Source organism: Salvelinus sp. IW2-2015, linkage group LG31 (assembly GCF_002910315.2).
Source record: "Salvelinus sp. IW2-2015 linkage group LG31, ASM291031v2, whole genome shotgun sequence".
NCBI classification, from domain to species: Eukaryota; Metazoa; Chordata; class Actinopteri; order Salmoniformes; family Salmonidae; genus Salvelinus; species Salvelinus sp. IW2-2015.
In genome coordinates, this window is record NC_036870.1 from 19,620,030 (window position 1) to 19,641,449 (window position 21,420).

A 21,420-nucleotide genomic window follows, 5' to 3' on the forward strand; every position below is an offset into this window, starting at 1 on the left:
CCCGCACCGCGAGATATCGCCAGACAGATTAGACTTTTGGATCAACCTAACAGTTCGGGCCATTTTATGAACAACTCACTTGTCTGAGTAAGACAAGAAAGACACACACTCACTCACGCAGGTGAAAGCAGTGGCCACATCTCTGGCAGCTGTTATACTTCTCCAGCTCTTTGAGACAGATACTGGTTAGAAAAAGGAGCAGAAGAGGAGAGGGATGATGAGGGGGAGAGGGAGGATGTGAGCAAACACCATAAACCTGACGATAACCCTGTTAGTATGACATAGCCACCTGGAATTGAACCGTATATCATTAGCTGACGCAGTAAAGTTTAATGTGGTTCTTGTTGTCGGCATACGTTCTCCTGGTACGCGTCGGACCATTGACTCCGCCGCGGAACGTGACTTCTTCACGCACTTGGAGGTATATGTAGAACTATTCATAGAGTCCACCATGTTTCAGCCTCTATCTCTCTCTCTCTCTCGCACAAGCCATCAGATGATCATTGTTCCCAGACTGAGTCTATGAGACTATCAATCTGACCCAGTGTAGGGATCTTCTCTCTTTCTCCTCTCCCCCAACATTCAGACTGGAGTCTATATATCTCACCTATACCACTTTTGTCATTCTCTCTCTTCCCTCCTCCCAGGTAGTCTGGCGGGAGTCATATGCGTACTAGAAGAGCAGTGTGTAGTGCTAATCCTTCCTCACATATTGGAGGGAGCCGGACTCACTGCTATCTTCTCACTCACGTACTCCCTTAAGCACTCACAGTCGCTGCATTCGTCACTAATCTCAGAGCGAATGAAGCTTTCATATATACACGTCGCAACGCCAAACTTAATCTACTCTGTTGCATCTCTCCCGCCTGCACTAGATCAGTTGTATTGCGAGACCTGGAGCTTCGTGCAGGGAGTGTGCAGAGTGTTCAGCGATGATAGGTTGTAGTTTCCTTGATACGCATTGATGGTAAATCTTCACAAGCTGAAGCTTGGCTGCCAGACACGATAAGGAGACGACTGTCAGAAGTCCACCACACGTCTGATAAGGCCTAATGAGCCATGAACAACTGACGGGTGTAGATCAAGAGTGAGATAGACGAGCGACTAGCAGGGGGCGGAGTTACTCGCTGTGCACTCGGTAACATCTGCACGAAGCTATCCAAGGCGCACTCTCCTCACATAGGTGGTGTATAGCAGTACATCTGTCCTGGACAGACTCAGCCATGATGAACCTACTCACACTGATGCAAAACGCAGAGCTTAGCAACTTGATAGATATGCATACCAACACACAACACCACACACACACACAAGACACCAGAGCGCACACACAAGCACACGTGCGGCACACACAGCACGAGCGCCACACAGACACGCGCGCGACAACACAGACAGCGAGCGCTACACAAGACCACAAAACAGCTAGCGCAAACAACAGACAGCAGCGCACAGCAAACCAACACACACACACACACAGCACACACACACACATCAGACGACGTAGCGCACACCAGACACGGGCGCCAAACACGACAGACAACAACGAGCGACACACAGACACGAGCCTACACACAGCAACCAACGACGCACACACGACACGAGCGCACACACAGACACCACGGTTAGAACTCATTTTGCTGCAATTCCATACATTATCAATAGAATACTTTTAGTCACTCACTGCTTCTGTCCATTTAAACACGGATGCAACACAACACATCGTGTCAAAGTCGTGTCTAGTTGTTGGCTGTCTTAGTGGTGTGTGGTTGTCCTGTAGCGATGAACACACATGACACTGCTACAGCAGTTGATAGTTATGAGATTATGGAGTGGGGAATGACTGGTTGATTTGGCATTTTGGCTTACGACCGTTATACACACTTACATCTGATGTGCATGATCTAATACTCGGTGTCAGGAAGTTAAGAGGACGGTGATGAGTACTCCTTCCTGGAAGCGGACCTTGCGACTTATCTCCCGTTCGAGTGGTGAGGCGCGTCTCTTCAAGCTTGAACCTCTGACCCCTGAGGTGTGCAACAGCAGCACACACAGCACAAACACACACACACACACAGAAATGGAACTACTGGTGATAGTCCTGTTTTTGGTAGTAGGAGGGAATGACTTTTGCTCTCTCTCCCCTTGCCTATTCCGCCCTCTTTCTCTCCTTTCTTCTCTGTCCCTCCTCTCCTCTTCCCTCCCAGGTGTAGATTTGCTGTGTGACAAGGGGATGTGGGACATATGGCTATTGCGTGTTCAGCGACCTGCTGGAGTTTCCTCCATGAGCAGCAGCAGGAGTTGGAACGTAGCAGGCGAACAACACACGGAGAAACACCTGAGCAGTGTTGTACAGTTACGTGACACCTGCAGGCGAAGTCAAACAGGTATAACAACACACAGACACACTACACAACAACACCACACATCGGACACATCATCACAACAGACACAAACACAACCGACACAATAGATAACAACACGCACACAGGAACACACACACACAGATGACACCAAAACCATCGATTGATACCACATAATTTCCTATTAAATACCAGTAGAAATAATACCATAGTAAATACCAACCAAGTACCAGTGGAAACCATACTAAAATGCTATCATGATAACGTATATCCTGGTTCCTGGTGTGTGCAGGTCCTGGGCTGGATCCGTAATGGGGAGTCTATGCTGAATGCTGGTCTGATCACAGCCAGTTCTCTACAGGAAGCAGAACAGCTACAGAGAGAGCACGAACAGTTCCAGCATGCCATCGAGGTGAGCTCATCACTCCGCGACGCAAACACCAACACACATCCTTTTTATAGACAATAATAAGTACATATATATATTATCTCTTTATGTTTCTTTCTCTCTACAGTAGCTCTATATCCCTCTAGCCTTGTTTAACCAGCCTGATCTCACAAGCTCAGATTTCACTTCATCTCTCCCACTTCCTCTGGCTTTCCCCCTCCTGTTTATTTTTCCCCCCGCTCATTTCTTTAAACATATCTGATATTCTATAATAAAACTCTACTATAAGACAGAGCTAGGATATTCTGTGTCTCTCCTCATCCCTCTCTCCTCTCCTCCTCGTAGAAAACCCACCAGAGTGCCCTGCAGGTGCAGCAGAAGGCTGAGGTGTTACTCCAGGCCAACCACTATGACATGGACCTGATCCGAGACTGTGCTGAGAGTGTAGCGTCCCACTGGCAGCAGCTCATGTTGAAGATGGAGGACAGGCTGAAACTGGTCAACGCCTCTGTAGCCTTCTACAAGACCTCCGAACAGGTAGGGGGTGCTGTGGCTGTTATAGTTATGGTTTATTATGTAATGACAGGTAGGGAGATAGTACTTTAAAAGGTAATGTAATTCCCTAATAACATCATTAGATAAATACTTCTGTAGCCATCTACAAGACCTCCAAACAGGTAGGGGGCACTATTGCTCTTGGTATCCAGTTCATTTAGCTCTAGTAGAGCTAACTAGCTAGTTACGTTAGTAGCTTAGCTTCAGTTAAGGAGACTGACGGAGCCTGTGCTGTGTCCTGTAGGTGTGCAGGAAAGCCTCCTGGAATGTCATGGGAGCTGTGGTGTGTTATGGGAGCTGTAGTTTTAATCCTGTGTTGTGATCTGTAGGTGTGCAGTGTGTTGGAGAGCCTGGAGCAGTGAGTATAGAGAGAAGAGGACTGGTGTTGGCATTATGGAGCTGTAGTTTTAATCCTGTGTTGTGATCTGTAGGTGTGCAGTGTGTTGGAGAGCCTGGAGCAGGAGTATAAGAGGGAAGAGGACTGGTGTGGCATTATGGAGCTGTAGTTTTAATCCTGTGTTGTGATCTGTAGGTGTGCAGTTGTGTTGGAGAGCCTGGAGGCAGGAGTATAAGAGGGAAGAGAGACTGGGTGTGGAGGGGCTGAACAACTGGGTGCCTAACTGTGCGAGTCAGATCACGTCAGCCCCTGATCAGCAAACACCTGGAACAGAAAGAGGCTTTCCTCAAGGTAGAACACACACCAACACACACACACACACACACACCACACACAACCACACACACACCACACACACACACACACACACACACACACACACACACACACACGTATACAGCTATACCCATGTCTCTAACTGTGTGTGTTTTCTAGGCATGTACCCTGGCGCCAGACGTAATGCCTATGTTGTTTCGTGAAGTACATGCAGCAGAACAGTGTTAACATGCCTGGAGATGCTCAGCATGTTCAAAGCACCGGAACAACAGGTCAAGAGTGAGTATCACACACATACACACACACACATGCATAGTGTGGTGATTTCTACCTTTTTACCTATTCCTAAATCAACCCCAAAACATCAATCTATCTAATCTAATGTAATCTCTGTGTTTGTGTTGGCGATCAGACATCTTGAATGAGTGTTACAGAGAGAGAACCGTGTTCTCCATTTCGACCATGAGGAAAAGACGGTTAGACCAGTGCCAGCAATACGTGTGTGTTCGAACGCCAACGCCCAAACGGACGATAACCGCAAACAATCATTTAACACCACACCTCTATGCTCTCTCCATCTTCTCTGCTCTAGCTCTCGTCTACGTAGCATTCTCCATCCTCTCTCTAGCTATCTCTAGACAGCTCTCCTTCTCTAGGCTCTCTCCATCATCGTCTCTAGCTCTCTCTAGCTCTCGCTAGCGCTCCATCTCTTCTAGCTTCTCTCTAGCTCTCTCTCTATCTGCTCTCATCTCTGCTCTCTCCATCTCTCTAGCTCTCTCTAGCATTCTCCTCTAGCTTCTCGCATGAGCTCTCGTCTAGCTCTCTCCAGTCTCTCTAGCTCTCTCCATCTCTCTTCTAGCTTTCTCTAGGCTCGCTCATTCTCCTAGCTCTCTCTAGCTCTCTCTAGCTCTCTTCTACCTCTGCATCTCCTCTACTCTCTCTGCTCTCTCCATCTGTCTCTAGCTTTCTCTAGCTCTCTCCGTCTCTCTCTCTCTAAGCTCTCTCCATCTCTCTCTAGCTCTCTCCCATCTCTCTTAGCTTTCTCTATCTCTCTCCATCTCTCTCCAGCTCTCTGCTACTCTCTCTAGCTCTCTCGCTAGCTCTCTCCATCTCTCTCTAGCTTTCTCAGCTCTCTCCATCTCTCTCTAGCTCTCTCTCTAGCTCTCTCCATCTCTCTCTATCTCTCTCCATCTCTCTCCATCTCTCTCTATCTCTCTCCATCTCTCTCCATCTCTCTCCACTCTCTTCTCCATCTCTCTCCATCTTCTCCATCTCTCTCCATCTCTCTCTCTATCTCGCTCTCTATCTCTCTCCATCTCTCTCCATCCTCTCTCCATCTCTCTCCATCTCTCTCCATCTCTCTCCATCTCTCTCCATCTCTCCTCTATCTCTCTGCTATCTCTCTCTAGTCTCTTTGTCTTCTTAACTCAAAGCTCTAACAACATGGATGGAGAGATGGCCATGGCATGGCATACCAGTGAAGTATACAAACTTTTTTTGTATACTCAAGGACCATTATTAGCTTGTTTTTAACCACTCCTATATAAATGGTAGATTATCAGACACGCAACAGAAGGTTCTGATATCGTTATTACTGAAAGACCCAAGTGGTATATTTAAAGATCCAGTCCAATGTAAAAAATTTGCGAGACCTCTACACTTCAGTGTTGTGATGGAAAAAATCCTAGCAAAATGCTTGGCGCATAGAATAAAAAAAGTTTTGTCAGATATTATTCACCTAATCAGACAGGTTTTTTATTTAATGGACGATAATTGGAGATAATATAGGCAAGTACTGGAAACAATAGACACTATGAAATAATCGGGGGACACCAGGCCTGGTTTTCATAGCTGATTTTGAAAGGCTTTTGATAAAGTACGACTTGGAGTTTATATATAAATGCCTAGCAATATTTCAATTTTGGCGAATCTCTTATAAAATGGGGTTAAAATTATGTTAGTAACCCGAGGTGTAAAATAGTAAATAATGGCTACATTCTCAGAAAGTTTTAAATTATCTCAGAGGAGTAAAACAAGCATGTTGTCCACTATCGGACTACTATTTATTTATTGCCATCCGAAATGTTAGCTGTTAAAATTAGATCAAACATTAATATTAAGGATTAGAAATCCGTGCGCTTAAAAACTGAAGGTGTCATTTCGTACGCTGATGATCATGTTTTCTTTTAAAACCACAACTAGAGTCCCTCCAGGGCCTCATAGAGGATCTAGCATACCCTTTGCTATCCTCTCTGGATTAAAACCAAAATATGATAAAATGTACCATATTACGTATTGGGATCACTAAAAAATACACATTTTATATTGCCATGTAGTTTACCAATTAAATGTCTGACGGGAGGATGTGGACATACTCGGTATAAAAATCCCAAAAGAAAGAAATGATCTCACTCCAATAAATTTTTATAGAAAGTTAGCAAAAATAGATAAAGATCTTGCTACCATGGAAAGGAAAATACCTGCTCTATTTGTTGGAAAAATCACCCTGATTAATCTTTATCATATCACAGTTTACCTATTTGCTTATGGTTTTGCCTATACCTAGTGCTGCTTTTTAGTAAAATTATATGAACAAAAAAATATTCATTTTATTGGAACGGCAAGCCAGATAAAATTAAAAGGGCCTATTTATATAACGAATATAATTCGGAGGCAGAAATATTAAAATATTAAGCATTGACCTCTTCACTAAAGGCATCCAGTTCATACAAAAGTTATACTTAAATCCAAACTGGTTCTCTAGTAAATTGGTACGAATGTCTCATCCTATATTCAAGAAGGGCCTTTTCCCCTTTATTCAGATTACACCTGCTCACTTTCGGTGATGTTTCAAAAGGAAATAATCTCCAGAATATCCTTATTTTTTTAAATCCAAGCCTTAGAAAGTTGGGTGCCAATTCCAGTTTAATCACCTGAAAGCGACGGAACAAATAGTACAACAAATATATGTGCCGTTAAGAATTGCAGAATATAAGTAAGTGATAAAAAAAACTTGTATGTTTATTCGAAGAAATGTTTTAAAAAAGCGTTAAATTGTTTTTGTGCTGAATGATGTCATAAATAGACTGGTCGGAGTTTATGTCACACAGCAGCTAACACAGACATATGAAATGTCTTGCTCTACCCAAAATACAACCAATTAATTCAGCATTACCACAAAAATGGAAGAGGCAAGTAGAAGGGAAAAAAGTAAGGAACTTGTATGTCGGGCCCTGTATTAAAGAACATAAATGGTTAAAGAAAAGTGTGGATAAATAAAATATATACAAATATTCATTTAAGGACCAAAAAACTGACAGCTGTGCCATATAAATAATGCAAAATAGTTGGGAAGAGATTTTCGATGTACCCATTCCATGGCACATGGTTTATTGAATTGATACGCCAAAACAACGCCGGATTCAAAAAATTTAATTACTGTACAAAATTCTTGCAACATAATAGGAATGTTATATATATGGTGGATACAGCTCTCGCAGATTCTGTTGTGAGGAGCAGACATTAGATCATTTATTTTGGTATTGTCCATATGTAGCTCGTTTTTGGTCACAGGCCAGGAATGGCTGAAGAATTGCAACTTGCCTAAAACTAACGCTACAGATAGCGATCTGGGGGATTTGAAAGCCATATCAATCAATCAATAATTAATAATTATTTTAGGCAAAAATGTTTATTTTTAATTTACAATCATAAGAAGCTATGAGAATAGGAAGTTCAAGTCTTTTGTGAAGCATCACAGCACAGTTGAAAAAATATATGGCAAAAAAATCCGAAATGGATGATGTTGGAAGATAGATTGGGAGGTTGAGTGGAACTGAAGGGTGGGACTAATAACAAGATAAACAATGTAGGCATACGGGATCTGTGAAATGTGTATAGGTGCCGGAGCTTTTGTTGAAATAGCACAGTTACAAGATGGAAATAAAATGGGATGGACAAGCAGAAATAGAGGAAGGGACTAAGAACCAAATAAGAGCAGAACTATTGTAAAGTGAGACCTGTTGTCTGTGAAGATGGACGTATAGATGTATAAAGTTGAAGGTAAAAGCAGAAGATGTTTATTAGTTTACTCCAATTGGGGGATCGTGTAGGGTCGGGGGAATAATATAAAGGTATTTTCTTGTAAAAAAGTATGTTATTCTATATAGGTATTGTGTATTATATATGTGGTATATGTATGCATGCGTGTATGCGATATATCATATTTACCCAAAAAAATATGGGGGATGGAAATAATAGCAGGACGAATTACATTGGAAGCGAACTTCTTTCTGCCAAGATTAAGCTGATCCAACCCCCCCAACCAAAAATGTAAAGAAAAATAAGAAACTAAAAGAGCTCTAAACAACATGTCAAATGGCTGTCTCTTCTTCTTTCCATTCCCTGTTTCTGTCCTCTCATCTGTTAACCTTGCTCCTCTCGTTACCTCCAATGCCACTCAATGGTCGTGTGTGTGTCCTCAGGCTCTGAGTGAGATTCCAATGACACGGGAGACGTTCGTACCTTCAACACACACCTCACCGGCTTCCGAGTATCGCACCACCACACAGGAGCTGACAGGAAGGAGCACGAAGACTTCCAATCACAGCCAGGTAGGAAGGAACACGCCGTGCGCAGCACGACGCACAACACACACATAGTTCACGTCTCAAGTAACATTTTATAGACCAAACATTACACATTTTAAATCAAACCCTATCTCTCCCCCCTCTCTCTCCTCCTCCCCATCATCTCATCCCCCTCTCTCTCTCCTCTCCCTCTCTCTCCCCCCTCTTCTGCTCTTCCTCCTCCCCATCTCTCCCGCCCTCTCTCCTCCCTCCCATCTCTCCCCCCTCTCCTCCTCCGCCGCCCATCTCTCCCCCCTCTCTCCTTCCCACCTCTCCCCTCTCTCCCTCCCCATCTCTGCCCCCTCTCTCCTCCTCCCCATCTCTCCCCCCTCTCTCCTCCTCCCCATTCTCTCCCCCCTCTCCCTCCAGAAAAACCAAAGAGCGTGTGTGAAGCTGCTGATCCAGCTTAGGGATGGTTTCTGTGATAAAAGCCATAGTCACGCTGTGGAGATAAAGAAGCGGGTGACAGCGGTGGACAAACGCGTACAGAGACTTCTCATTACGTATGGACAAGTACCGGACCAGTCTGGAGAGAAGAAGCACTGGGCATCTCATCTGACTCTAACTCCAAGGCTGTAAGTCAAAGAGGGTGTAGGGGGTTGGTTGGGGTGGACGGTGTGTTGGGGGCGGTTGGGTTTGGGGGTGAGGTGAGGTGAGTGAGGTGTCTATATAATGTTGCTGGAAACCATTATGGAAAAAATCATCTCTGCACACTGAAGATGGCTTTTAGCAGAAACATTGGTCCATTCCCTAATAATATAAAAATAACTACGCTCTTTAAAAGTGCTTTTTGGATACTTTTGGGATTTACATGTTTTGTTAAATCATCTGTGCCCATGTCTCTCCAAACTTCTCCCTCCATCCCTCTCTCCCTTTCTCTCTGTCAGAGTAAAGGATCTCCAAGTTGGACATAATTCGGCCCACACCTCAGGGGTCAGAGGTCAAGCTGAGAGACGCGGCTCACGAACTCAACGAGGGAAACGCAAGTCGCTCGCAGGAAGGAGTACGTCATCACTTCCTTCTTAACTTCCTGACACCGATTTAGATCAGTGACACTCATAATTAAGCAAGCCCAAAGCCAATCAACCAGTCATCCCCACTCATAATCTCAATAAACTACAACTGCTGTAGCAGCTCTACTACAGGACACACAACACACACTAAACAGCCACAACAGACACGACTTTGACACGATCATCCGTGTAAATGGACAGAGGCAGAGGGACTAAAGATTCTATTGAAATTGATATGAATCAGCAAAAGAGCTAACCGTGTGTGTCTGTGTGTGCGGCTCGTGTCTGTTGTGTGCCGCTTCGTGTCTGTGTGTGCGCTTCCGTGTCTGTGTGTGCGCTCGTTGTCCTGTGTGTTGCGCTCGTGTCTGTGTGTCGCTCGTGTCTGTCTGTGCGCGCGTGTCTGTGTTGCGCACCGTGTTCTGTGTGCGCTCGTGTCTGTGTGTGCGCGCGTGTCTGTGTGCGCTCGTGTCTGTGTGTGCGCACGTGTCTGTGTGTGCGCTCGTGTCTGTGTGTGCACGCTTGTGTGTATGTAGGTTCATCATGGCTGAGCTGATCCAGACAGAGAAGACCTATGTGAGAGATCTGAGGGAGTGTACGGACGTAAGTAAACCTACTCTCTCTCTCTTTGTCTACCCCCTTACCTATAGTGGGATTCTGCTGCCAATGTCTGGCGCCACCTTGTGAAATTTTAACACAACGTGGAAAAACATCTGACCAACATGAAAGACCAATAACACATGCACGTATAACATGTAGGGTTGCCGTGTAGATTTCCATGAAATGCAGCGGCTGTGACTTAATGGATCTGATATATCTGGCCCCTCCATATGTGTGATCTAACCCTCTCTCTCCATCCTCCTCCCGCCAGACGTACCTGTGGGAGATGACAAGTGGGGTAGAGGAGATCCCTCCTGGCATTGTCAACAAGGAACACATCATCTTCGGGAACATGGTGGACCTCTATGAGTTCCATCACAAGTAAGTCACGCTCCCTGAGTCATTGTCCCTGTACATCCACAACAACCTATATCTGCTATAAGGTTCATTTCCAGTGCTGAAGCTATGTATACTAACAGGAGTTATTCTCAGGTTTTATGGTGTTTGCTCACATCCTCCCTCTCCTCCCTCACTCATCCCTCTCCTCTTCTCTCCTTTTTCAACAGTATCTTTCTCAAAGAGCTGGAGAAGTATGAACAGCTGCCAGAAGATGTGGGCCACTGCTTTGTCACCTGGGTGAGTGAGTGTGTGTCTGTTCTTGTCTTTCTCAAGACAAGTGAGTTGGTTCATAAAATGGCCGAATGTAGGTTTGTGATCAAAATCTAATTGTATTTGTCACGTGCCGAATACAACAGGTGTAGACATTATAATGCTTACTTACAAGCCCTTAACCAACAATGCTTTAAGAAGTTTTAAGAAAAAAAAGTGTTAAGTAAAAAATAGCTCCTGCTTATTATGAAGAAAAAATACATATTTTTAATTTGGTGTAAACTAAAGGAGTGTGTTTTGAATTATTTTTGTTGTATTAATGCTATTTAATCTCTCCTCAGACTAATATTATTCTGTTTGTCCTGTGGGTACCTTTGCCACTGTTCCACCCCTTGTGTGTTGCGCTGTCATGGTGTATTTTTGACATCTGTGATATAGATAGAGAATGATTTCTTAAGACAGGTACAAATAAGGATTTCTTAAGACAGGTACAAATAAGGATTTCTTAAGACAGGTACAAATAAGGATTTCTTAAGACAGGTCCAAATAAGGATTTCTTAGGACAGGTACAAATAATGATTTCTTAGGAAGGAAATAAAGACTTAATATCTCTACTTATATGTGATTGGTCAAAAAGAAAAAGAAAAAAAAAGCCTTTATTTAACTAGGCACTTTTGAGTAGCTACATTTGTTTTAACTCTTGTTTGTGTATCTGTGTGTCCAGGCTGATAAGTTCCAGATGTACGTCATACTGTAAAGAACAAACCAGACTCCACCCAGCCTCATCTTAGAGCATGCTGGACCCTACTTTGACGTGAGTATCCTGCCCTCCTATTGGCCCATACTGTGACTGACAGTTCCCTGCACCCAATCACACCCAATGTGTTTCTCTGTGTGGCGTGTACAGGAGATCCAGCAGAGGCACCGATTGGCCAACTCCATCTCCGTCCTACCTGATCAAGCCTGTTCAGCGAATCACCAAGTACCAGCTCCTGCTCAAGGTAACCATAGCAACCACTTTTATAAAGCACATACACAACTTCTACAAATTTTTGTTTATATTGCTTATGTTTACATAGTGATGAGCAGGAATGTAGGACATACCTTTTTATTTGTCTGTACATTATTCCTTTAAGCTATTTTATCGCCCCCAGAAACTTCCTTTTACTCTCTGCTCTAGAAGTTCTAGACGACCAATTCTCATAGCTTTTAGCCGTACCCTTATCTACTCCTCCTCTGTTCCTCTGGTGATTAGAGGTGAATCCAGGCCCTTGCAGTACCTAGCTCCACTCCTATTCCCCAGGCGCTCTCTTTTGATGACTTCTGTAACCGTAATAGCCTTGGCTTCATGCATGTTAACATTAGAAGCCTCCTCCCTAAGTTTGTTTGTTCACTGCTTTAGCACACTCTGCAACCCGGATGTTTTAGCCGTGTCTGAATCCTGGCTTAGAAAGACCACCAAAAATTCTGACATTCTGACATTCTGACAAGATAGAACGGCCAAAGGGGGCGGTGTTGCAATCTATTGCAAAGATTGCCTGCAGAGTTCTGTTTTACTACCAGGTCTGTTCCCTAACAATTTGAACTTCTCTTTAAAAATCCACCCTCTCTAAAAACAAGTCTCTCCACCGTTGCCGCGCCTGCTATAGCCACCCTCTGCCCCCAGCTGTGCTCTGGACACTATATGTGAACTGATTGCCCCCCATCTATCTTTCAGAGCTCGTGCTGCTAGGCGACCTAAATTTTAACATGCTTAACACCCCAGCCACCCTACAATCTAAGGCTGATGCCTCAATCTCCACAAATTATCAATGAACCTACCAGGTACCACCCCAATTCCGTAAACACGGGTACCCTCATAGATATCATCCTAACACAACTTGCCTCCAAATACACCTCTGCTGTTTTCAACCAAGATCTTCAGCGATCACTGCCTCATTGCCTGCATCCGTAATGGGTCAGCAGGTCAAACGACCTCCACTCATCACTGTCGAAACGCTCCTGAAACACTTCAGCGAGCAGGCCTTTCTAATCGACCTGGCCGAGGTATCCGGAAGGATATTGATCTCATCCCGTCAGTAGAGGATCCTGGACATTTTTTTAAAATGCCTTCCTCACCATCTTGAATAAGCATGCCCCTTCAGAAATTTAGAACCAGGAACAGATATAGCCCTTGGTTCTTCTCCTGACCTGACTGCCCTTAACCAACAGAATTTTTTTTAAAACAAACTCCTATGGCTTCTGCATTAGCATCGAACAGCCCCCGTGATATGCAACTTTCAGGGAACTAGAAACCAGTATACACAGGCAGTTAGAAAAGCCAAGGCTAGCTTTTCAAGCAGAAATTTGCTTCCTGCAACACAAATTCAAAAAAGTCTGGGACACTGTAAAGTCCATGGAGAATAAGAACACCTCCTCCCAGCTTCCACTGCTCTGAAGATAGGAACACTGTCACCACCGACAAATCCACTATAATGAGAATTTCAATAAGCATTTTTTCTACGGCTGGCCATGCTTTCCACCTGGCTACCCCTACCCGGAACAACAGCACTGCCCTCCCCTCTGCTACTCGCCCAAGCCTTCCCCATTTCTCGTTTCTCCCAAAACAGTCAGCTGATGTTCTAAAAGAGCTGCAAAATCTGGACCCTTACAAATCAGCCGGGCTAGATAATCTGACCTTTCTTTCTAAAAACTATCTGCTGAAATTGTTGCCACCCCTATTACTAGCCTTTTCAAACCTCTCTTTCGTGTCGTCTGAGATTCCCAAGATTGGAAAGCAGCTGCGTTATCCCTCTCAAAGGGGGGACACTCTGACCCTAACAGCTACAGACCTATATCTATCCTACCCTGCCTTTCTAGTCTTCGAAAGCCAGTCAACAAACAAGATACCGACCATTTCGAATCCCACCATACCTTCTCCGCTATGCAATCTGGTTCAGAGCTGGTCATGGGTGCACCTCAGCCACGCTCAAGTCATAAACGATATCTTAACCGCCATCGATAGGAAACAATACTGTGCAGCCGTATTCATTGACCTGGCCAAGGCTTTGACTCTGTCAATCACCACATCCTCATCGGCAGACTCGACAGCCTTGGTTTCTCTAATGATTGCCTGCGCCTGGTTCACCAACTACTTCTCTGATCGAGTTCAGTGTGTCAAATCGGAGGTCTGTTGTCCGGGCTCCTGGCAGTCTCCATGGGGGTGCCACAGGTTCAATTCTTGGACCGACTCTCTCTCTCTGTATACATCAATGATGTCGCTCTGCTGCTGTGGTTCTCTGATCCACCTCTACGCAGACGACACTATTCTGTATACTCTGCCCTTCTTTTGACACACTGTGTTAACAACCCTCCAGGCGAGCTTCAATGCCATAACAACTCTCCTTCCGTGGCCTCCAATTGCTCTAAATACAAGTAAAACTAAATGCATGCTCTTCAAACCGATCGCTGCCTGCACCTGCCCGCCTGTCCAACATCACTACTCTGGACGGCTCTGACTTAGAATATGTGCGCAACTACAAATACCTAGGTGTCTGGTTAGACTGTAAACTCTCCTTCCAGACCTACACATCAACATCTCCAATCCAAAGTTAAATCTAGAATTGCTTCCTATCCGCAACAAAGCATCCTTCACTCATGCTGCCAAACATACCCTTTAAAACTGAACCATCCTACCAATCCTCGAACTTCCGTGATGTCATTTACAAAATAGCCTCCAAACCCTACTCAATAAATTGGATGCAGTCTATCACAGTGCCATCCGTTTTGTCACCAAGCCCCATATACTACCCACCACTGCGACCTGTACACTCTCGTTGGCTGCCCTCGCTTCATACTCGTCGCCAAACCCACTGGTTCCAGGTCATCTACAAGACCCCTGCTAGGCAAAGTCCCCTTTTCTCAGCTCGCTGGTCACATAGCAACACCTACCTGTAGCACGCGCTCCAGCAGGTTTATCTCTCTGTCACCCCCAAAACCAATTCTTCCTTTGGCCCGCCTCTCCTTCCAGTTCTCTGCTGCCAATGACTGAACGAAACTACAAAAATTCTGAAACTGGAAACACTTATCTCCCTCACTAGCTTAAGCACCAGCTGTCAAGCAGCTCATAGATTACTGCCCTGTAACATAGCCCATCTATAATTTAGCCCAAACAACTACCTCTTTACCTACTGTAATTTATATTATTTTGCTCCTTTGCACCCATTATTTCTGTTCTATTTGCGCTTTCTTCCACTGCAAACCAACCATTCCAGTGTTTTTAGTTTTTATTTTACTTGCTGTGTTGTTATTACTCGCCACCATGGCCTTTTTATATTTTTATTATATTATAACATATATTTGTTTGCCTTCACTCCCTTATCTCACCTCACTTGCTCACATTGTTATAGACTTATTTTTTTATTTTTTTCACTGTATCATTGACTATATGTTTGTTATTACTCCCATGTGTAACTATGTGTTGTTGTATGTGTCGAACTGCTTTGCTTTATCTTGGCCAGGTCGCAATTGTAAATGAAACGTGTTCTCAATTTGCCTACCTGGTTAATAAAGTTAAAATAAAATAAAAATAAAAATTTGGTGAGTAGTTTTATGCACCATCACGCTAGTTAGCATCAGTTGTTTACGTACATGCCATCTCGGCTGGCGGTTCAGCTCATTTTTTGTTCACCAGTACATCCAGGTTATGGGTACTCCCCTAATGGGCTTATTATCATTCACAATAAATGTGACGTATTTGCTTTCAAAGGGATTTGTTGATGGTACCTCTCTGTGTATGTAGGAGCTGCTGACGTGCTGTGAGGAGGGAAAGGAGAGATCAAGGATGGACTGGAGGTCATGCTCAGTGTCCCCAAGAGAGCCAACGACGCAATGCCACCTCTCAATGCTGGAGGGTGAGAGACACACACCACCTAGCCAGTGATGCTTCATACACCTCTCAATGCTGGAGGGTGAGGAACACACACACACCTAGCCAGTGATGCTCATACCTCTCAATGCTGGAGGGTGAGAGACACCACACACACCTAGCCAGTGATGCTCATACACTCTCAATGCTGGAGGGTGAGAGGACACACACGCAATACACATGTGCGCACACACACACATACACGCACCACGTGCACACACACTTTCCAAAGTCAAACCATGCTTATGCACATACGCATGGGTGAAGTAACTCTTTCTTGAACATCTCTTCTTTCTCCCCCCCCCCCTCCTCCCCACTCCTGTAGGTTTCGATGAGAACATTGAGTCTCAGGGAGAGTTAATCCTGCAGGAGTCCTTCCATGTGTGGGATCCTAAAACTCGATCCGTAAGGGACGCGAAGCGTCACTCTTTCTCTTCGAGATGTCCCTCATCTTCCAGCAAGGAGGTCAAAGACTCCAGCGGACGGAGCAAGTACATGTACAAGAGCAAACTCTACGTGAGTACAACATTCTCTCTCTTGTCTCTCTCTCTTTTCTGTTTTAGTCTTCCTTTGTCTGTGTCTCTCTCTCTCTCTCTCTCGTCTTTCTCTTTAGTTGTCTCTCTATCTCTCTCTGTTTCTGGTGTGTTATTGGCTAGAATAGACAGATACATATTACATATTGCAAAGGAATTATATAACAAAATGGCAGTAATTTGTCTCCCTCTCTCCAGACGTCAGAGTTGGGGGTAACAGAGCACGTTGAGGGAGACCCCTGTAAGTTTGCTCTGTGGGTGGGCGCACCCCCACCTCCGACAACAAGATCGTACTCAAGGTAAGAACAGAGAAGAATACCTCTCTCCTCTTCTCCTCTCCCTCCTTTCACTCCTCTCTCTCGTCTCTCCTCTCCCTCTCCTCTCCTTTCTCTCTCTTTTCTCTTTCCTCTTCTCCTCTCTCTCCCTCCTCTCCTCCCTCTCTCTCCCTTCTCTCCTCTTCTCCCTTCCCTCTCCTTTCACTCTCTCTCTCTCTCTCTTCCCTCTCCTCTCCTTTTCTCTCTCTTTTCTCTTTCCTCTTCTCCTCTCTCTCTCCTCCCTCCTCTCTCTCCCTCCTCTCCTCCTCTCTCTCCCTTCTCTCCTCTTCTCCTCTCTCTCCCTTCTCTCTCTATCTCCTCTCCTCTCTATTTCCTCTCCTCTATCTCCTCTCTCTCTCTCTCGCTCTCCCCCTCTCTCTGCCTTATTACTCTCTCCTCCTTTCTTTTACTCCCGTCTCCCATCTTCTCTTTTCCGTCTCTTCTCTTCTCCTCCCCCCTTTTCATCTTCCCCGTTTGATTGCATGACTCTATGCTGCTGTCTGGTGGATGTGAAGCTTCGTATGTGCTTCTCTGTTTCTTGTTTCTTTCTGTATTTATCTCCCTCTCTCGATCTCTATACATATGTTACTTGGGTATATTTATCTCTCTGTGTTCTGTCTAATGACTGTTCTATCGTACAGTCTAGTCTAGTACAGTACATCTGCGTCTTGGGCTGTTTTCTTTATGTTTGTATCTCTGAATATTAACCGTTCGTTCGCTAACCAACCGTGGGCTAACATGCTTACGCCAACACCACTGACATGAACTTTAACCCCTAAACTCCAACAATTCTTCAAGCTCCCACACGCTCCCACTACATTCTATATCTGTATGGAGTAGAGGCCTATACATATTTATTGTCTAGAAATAAATATTTTTTTAATGATTTGACACCTCACATGTTGACCCTCTTTCTCTAATTGTCATTCTCTCTCTCCCATCTTCCTTTCTTCCTCTCTTTCCATCGCTCTCTTTTTTTTCTCTCCTTACCAAACTAAACATCTTCCTTTTTTTAACACCCACCTCCAAAGCTAGTTTTATTACTGAAGCTTTATGTTTGTGCCAGTGGTTGGAAAAGTATGTTTCCCTACTCCTAACCCGATGTGTCTAACACAATATATTGACTGTGTTCCTATTCTGCTCATCTACCTGTGCTGCCCATATTAACCATTAACTGGCCACCACCAAAATACTGTAACTGTTGTCCGTCCGTCATCTCGAGACATTCTGTCCTCATAGAAAATGTCATATATATTAACTAAAAACAAAAAAGTGAAATTCTCTATTCTATATTTAAACCAAAGCCAAGTCAGGGATGCAAACATGGATCAATGGTGAGTAATACTGTACTAACTAGCCTAACACCTAACACAGCCCTCGGCTGCATCTCAATACTCTACTGTGGCCTTCTCTCTGTCTCCTCTCCTACTCTCCTTTTTCTGTGTTTCAATGTCCACACTAGCTTACTACTTAGAATGAAGCCATGTGATGCGCATGCATTCTAAATGGTATGCTAATGTGGGTATTGGAATATAACGGTTTCTTCTCCAGGGGGGTCTATGGAACTGTTTAGAATAAAATATGACTTCAGAGACCGTGGTGATTTGGTGAATTAACCTTTGAACCCTTCTCCCTGGCCAATGGCAGGCATCGAGCATTGAGAACAAGCAGGACTGGATCAAACACATCAGGGAGGTGATTCAGGATCGAACCATCCACCTGAGAGGAGCTCTGAAGGAACCCATACACATCCCTAAGTCTGCCACTGCCAAGCATCACAAGGGACACCGCAGGTACAGGTACACAACTGCATTAGTATACTATACACACCTGCACACACAGAGACACACATACACTTATATGCGTGTGTATACACGCACACACACAAACACACACACACACTGACCTCTGTCTGTGTTTGGGGTTTGATAGGGATGGAGAGGACTTGGACAGCCAGGGTGATGGCAGCAGCCAACCAGACACCATCTCTATTGCCTCACGCACCTCACAGAACACACTGGACAGTGACAAGGTGAGCACACACACACACACTCTGGTCATCTCTCTGGCCGCACAGAACTTAGACGGGTGAGAACAGCACACAGTATTTCTAAAATGACGTTTTATCATGCTTTACCCTCCTATGGGAAGGATGTAATCATGATCTATTCACCTCCTCCTAGGATTCTACATTCCCCCTGACCATCTCTCTCTCCTCTCCTCCAGCTGTCCGGTGGCTGTGAGCTGACCGTGGTGATCCATGACTTCATGGCTGGTAACAGCAACGAGCTGACCGTCCGGAGGGGCCAGACTGTAGAGGTTCTGGAGAGGTGCCATGACAAGCCTGACTGGTGTCTGGTGCGGACCACGGACCGCTCCCCTGCCCACGAGGGACTGGTACCCTGCACCATGCTCTGCATCGCCCACTCACGCTCCTCCATGGAGATGGAGGGGATATTCAACCATAAAGGTGGGTGAGGAGATCTGTAGTAGTGGATAGCGTCTTTTGAGTTTCAGAAAAGTACTATATTTAAGTAATAAGGCACGAGTGCCTGGACACAGCCCTTGACCATGGTATATTGGCCATATATCACAAACCCGAGGTGCCTTACTGCTATTATAAACTGGTTATCAACGTAATTAGAACAGTCAAAAAACATGTTGTCATACCTGTGGTATACGGTCTGATATACCACGGCTGTCAGCCAATCAGCATTCAGGGCTGGAACACCCCAGGTTATAATAATGGTTATTATTTGATGTGTTATGGGTGTGTTCCAAGACTTTGATAACCTCTCTTTCGCTCTCTCTCCTCCTATCCAGACACTCTGTCAGTGTGTAGTAATGACTCCATCATGCCAGGCTCCTCTGCCACCCTGCAGCCCGGGCATCACGGTATGGGCTCACACACCTCGCCCGGACCTAAACGACCAGGTAAACACGCGTACCTCGCCAATTTTTTGCAAAGGGATTGAACAAACAGTTCTAAATTCACAGTGGTGGAAAAGGAGAAGGTGTGTGTTTGTGCGTGCCTAGATATCAGTGTTAACATTCTCCACCGCCTTGTCCCAGGTAACACCCTGCGTAAGTGGCTTACCAGCCCAGTGCGTCGTCTGAGCAGTGGCAAGGCAGACGGGCACGTGAAGAAGCTGGCGCACAAACACAAGAAGGTGAGGAAGAGTGGCGAGATGACGGGCAGCACCCAGAAAGACTCTGACGACAGCGCTGCTACACCCCAGGACGAGACTGTGGAGGAGGTAAGGGGGAGACCTCAAAGTCTTCTGTGTGTCTGTGTCTTCTCTTTCTCTCTACCCTCTCCTCTCTCTACTCTCTCCTCTGTCTGTCTCTATCTCTATCTAACCTCTTTCCCTCTCCCTCTCTTCTCTCTCTCTCCTCTACAGAGAGTGCGTAACGAGGGCCTCTCTAGTGGGACCCTGTCCAAGTCCTCGTCCTCTGGGATGCAGAGCTGTGGAGAGGAGGAGGGTGAGGAGGGGGCCGACTCTGTACCCCTACCACCCCCCATGGCCATCCAGCAACATAGCCTACTGCAGCCTGACGCACAGGACGACAAGGTAAGGGTTAGGGGAGAGGGGGTTAGGGGAGAGGGGAGGTAGAGAATAGGGGTACAGTCAGCCTGACTCTCAGGAGGGTAAGGTGGAGGGGTGGGGAGGGGGGTAAAGAAAAGAGAGCCGAGGTCAACTGGTAGACGCATCAAAAATGACAGATCGGTTTATAACCAGTAACAACCCTAAACTACCCCCATTTCAACTACCCTTCATTTGAGAAAGAAGACTGATAATAGTATTTTATTAATTAAATGTTTTTTGTTCTTGTTATTAAAAATAGTACAAAATGTGCCCTTGAGCAAGGCACTTAACCCTAATTGCTTCTGTAAGTCTCTCTGGATAAGAGTGTCTACTAAATGACTAAAATGTAAATCTAAGATCTCCCACCCAGCGAACTCATCCTTTCTGTTACGGTTTCTCTCTCCTATGATTTAGTCATGAGTTTGATTATTTTGTTATTATATTCTACAGACAAACATTACATCAATTTGAGTTTGTTTTCTTATCACGTCCTTCTTAGCAGGGCCCATAATTCACAAAACGTCTCATAGTAAGAGGGCTGATCTAGGATTGGGTCCCTTCTCTTATTCATTACGATGAAAGGCAGAACTGATCCTACTCTGAGACTCTTTGTGAATACAGGCCTAGATGAAAATTGATTATGAAACATTGAGGCTGCTATTCAAATAGAAATGCAAGGAAATGCATCAGTTACTGTAGCCGTCCTGGATTCACCTTTTCTTGGCGCAGCAGCGTTTTTCTCTGACACTAATTTGTGTTTCTCTTTTTGTTTTTGTTTCCGACTGTATCGTTGGTTTGCTGTCTGTTTACTGTTTACCATGCTATAGCATTATCTTGATTTATGTCCTGTCTTTGCTTTGTCTCAGTTTCCATACCTCTCCATCTCCTGAAACAATCCTTCCATCTCTCTCCCTCTTTTTCTCTTCCCTCGATACTTCAGTTCTCTCTCCTCTCTCTCACACTCTCCTTCGCTCTCTCTCTTTTCCCCCTATCGGTAACTGTACTATAGACGTAGTTGCTGTTTTTCTTTCGGTTCTTCTTATGAAAGTTAGTTGAAGGACAACAGATGTAGAATTCTTACGCCGTTCCTGTCTTCTAGGTCTTTCTAGGTTTCTCTCTGAGGAAAAGGACACTCTTCCAAACGTCTCTCTCCAGCTATTTTATTCTGCCTACCTTACTCTCGCTTGCTCTCTCAGCCTCTCTTCTACGCCCAAATCTGCTCCCTCTCTGCTCTCAGTATCTGCAGGGCTTAATTCA

The 21,420-nt window shown here is 44.9% G+C and overlaps 1 pseudogene; it reads left to right on the top strand.

Moving 5' to 3' along the window:
• LOC111955525 (triple functional domain protein-like) overlaps window positions 1-21,420 on the top strand; it is a 101,654-nt pseudogene that overhangs the window by 55,612 nt on the left and 24,622 nt on the right.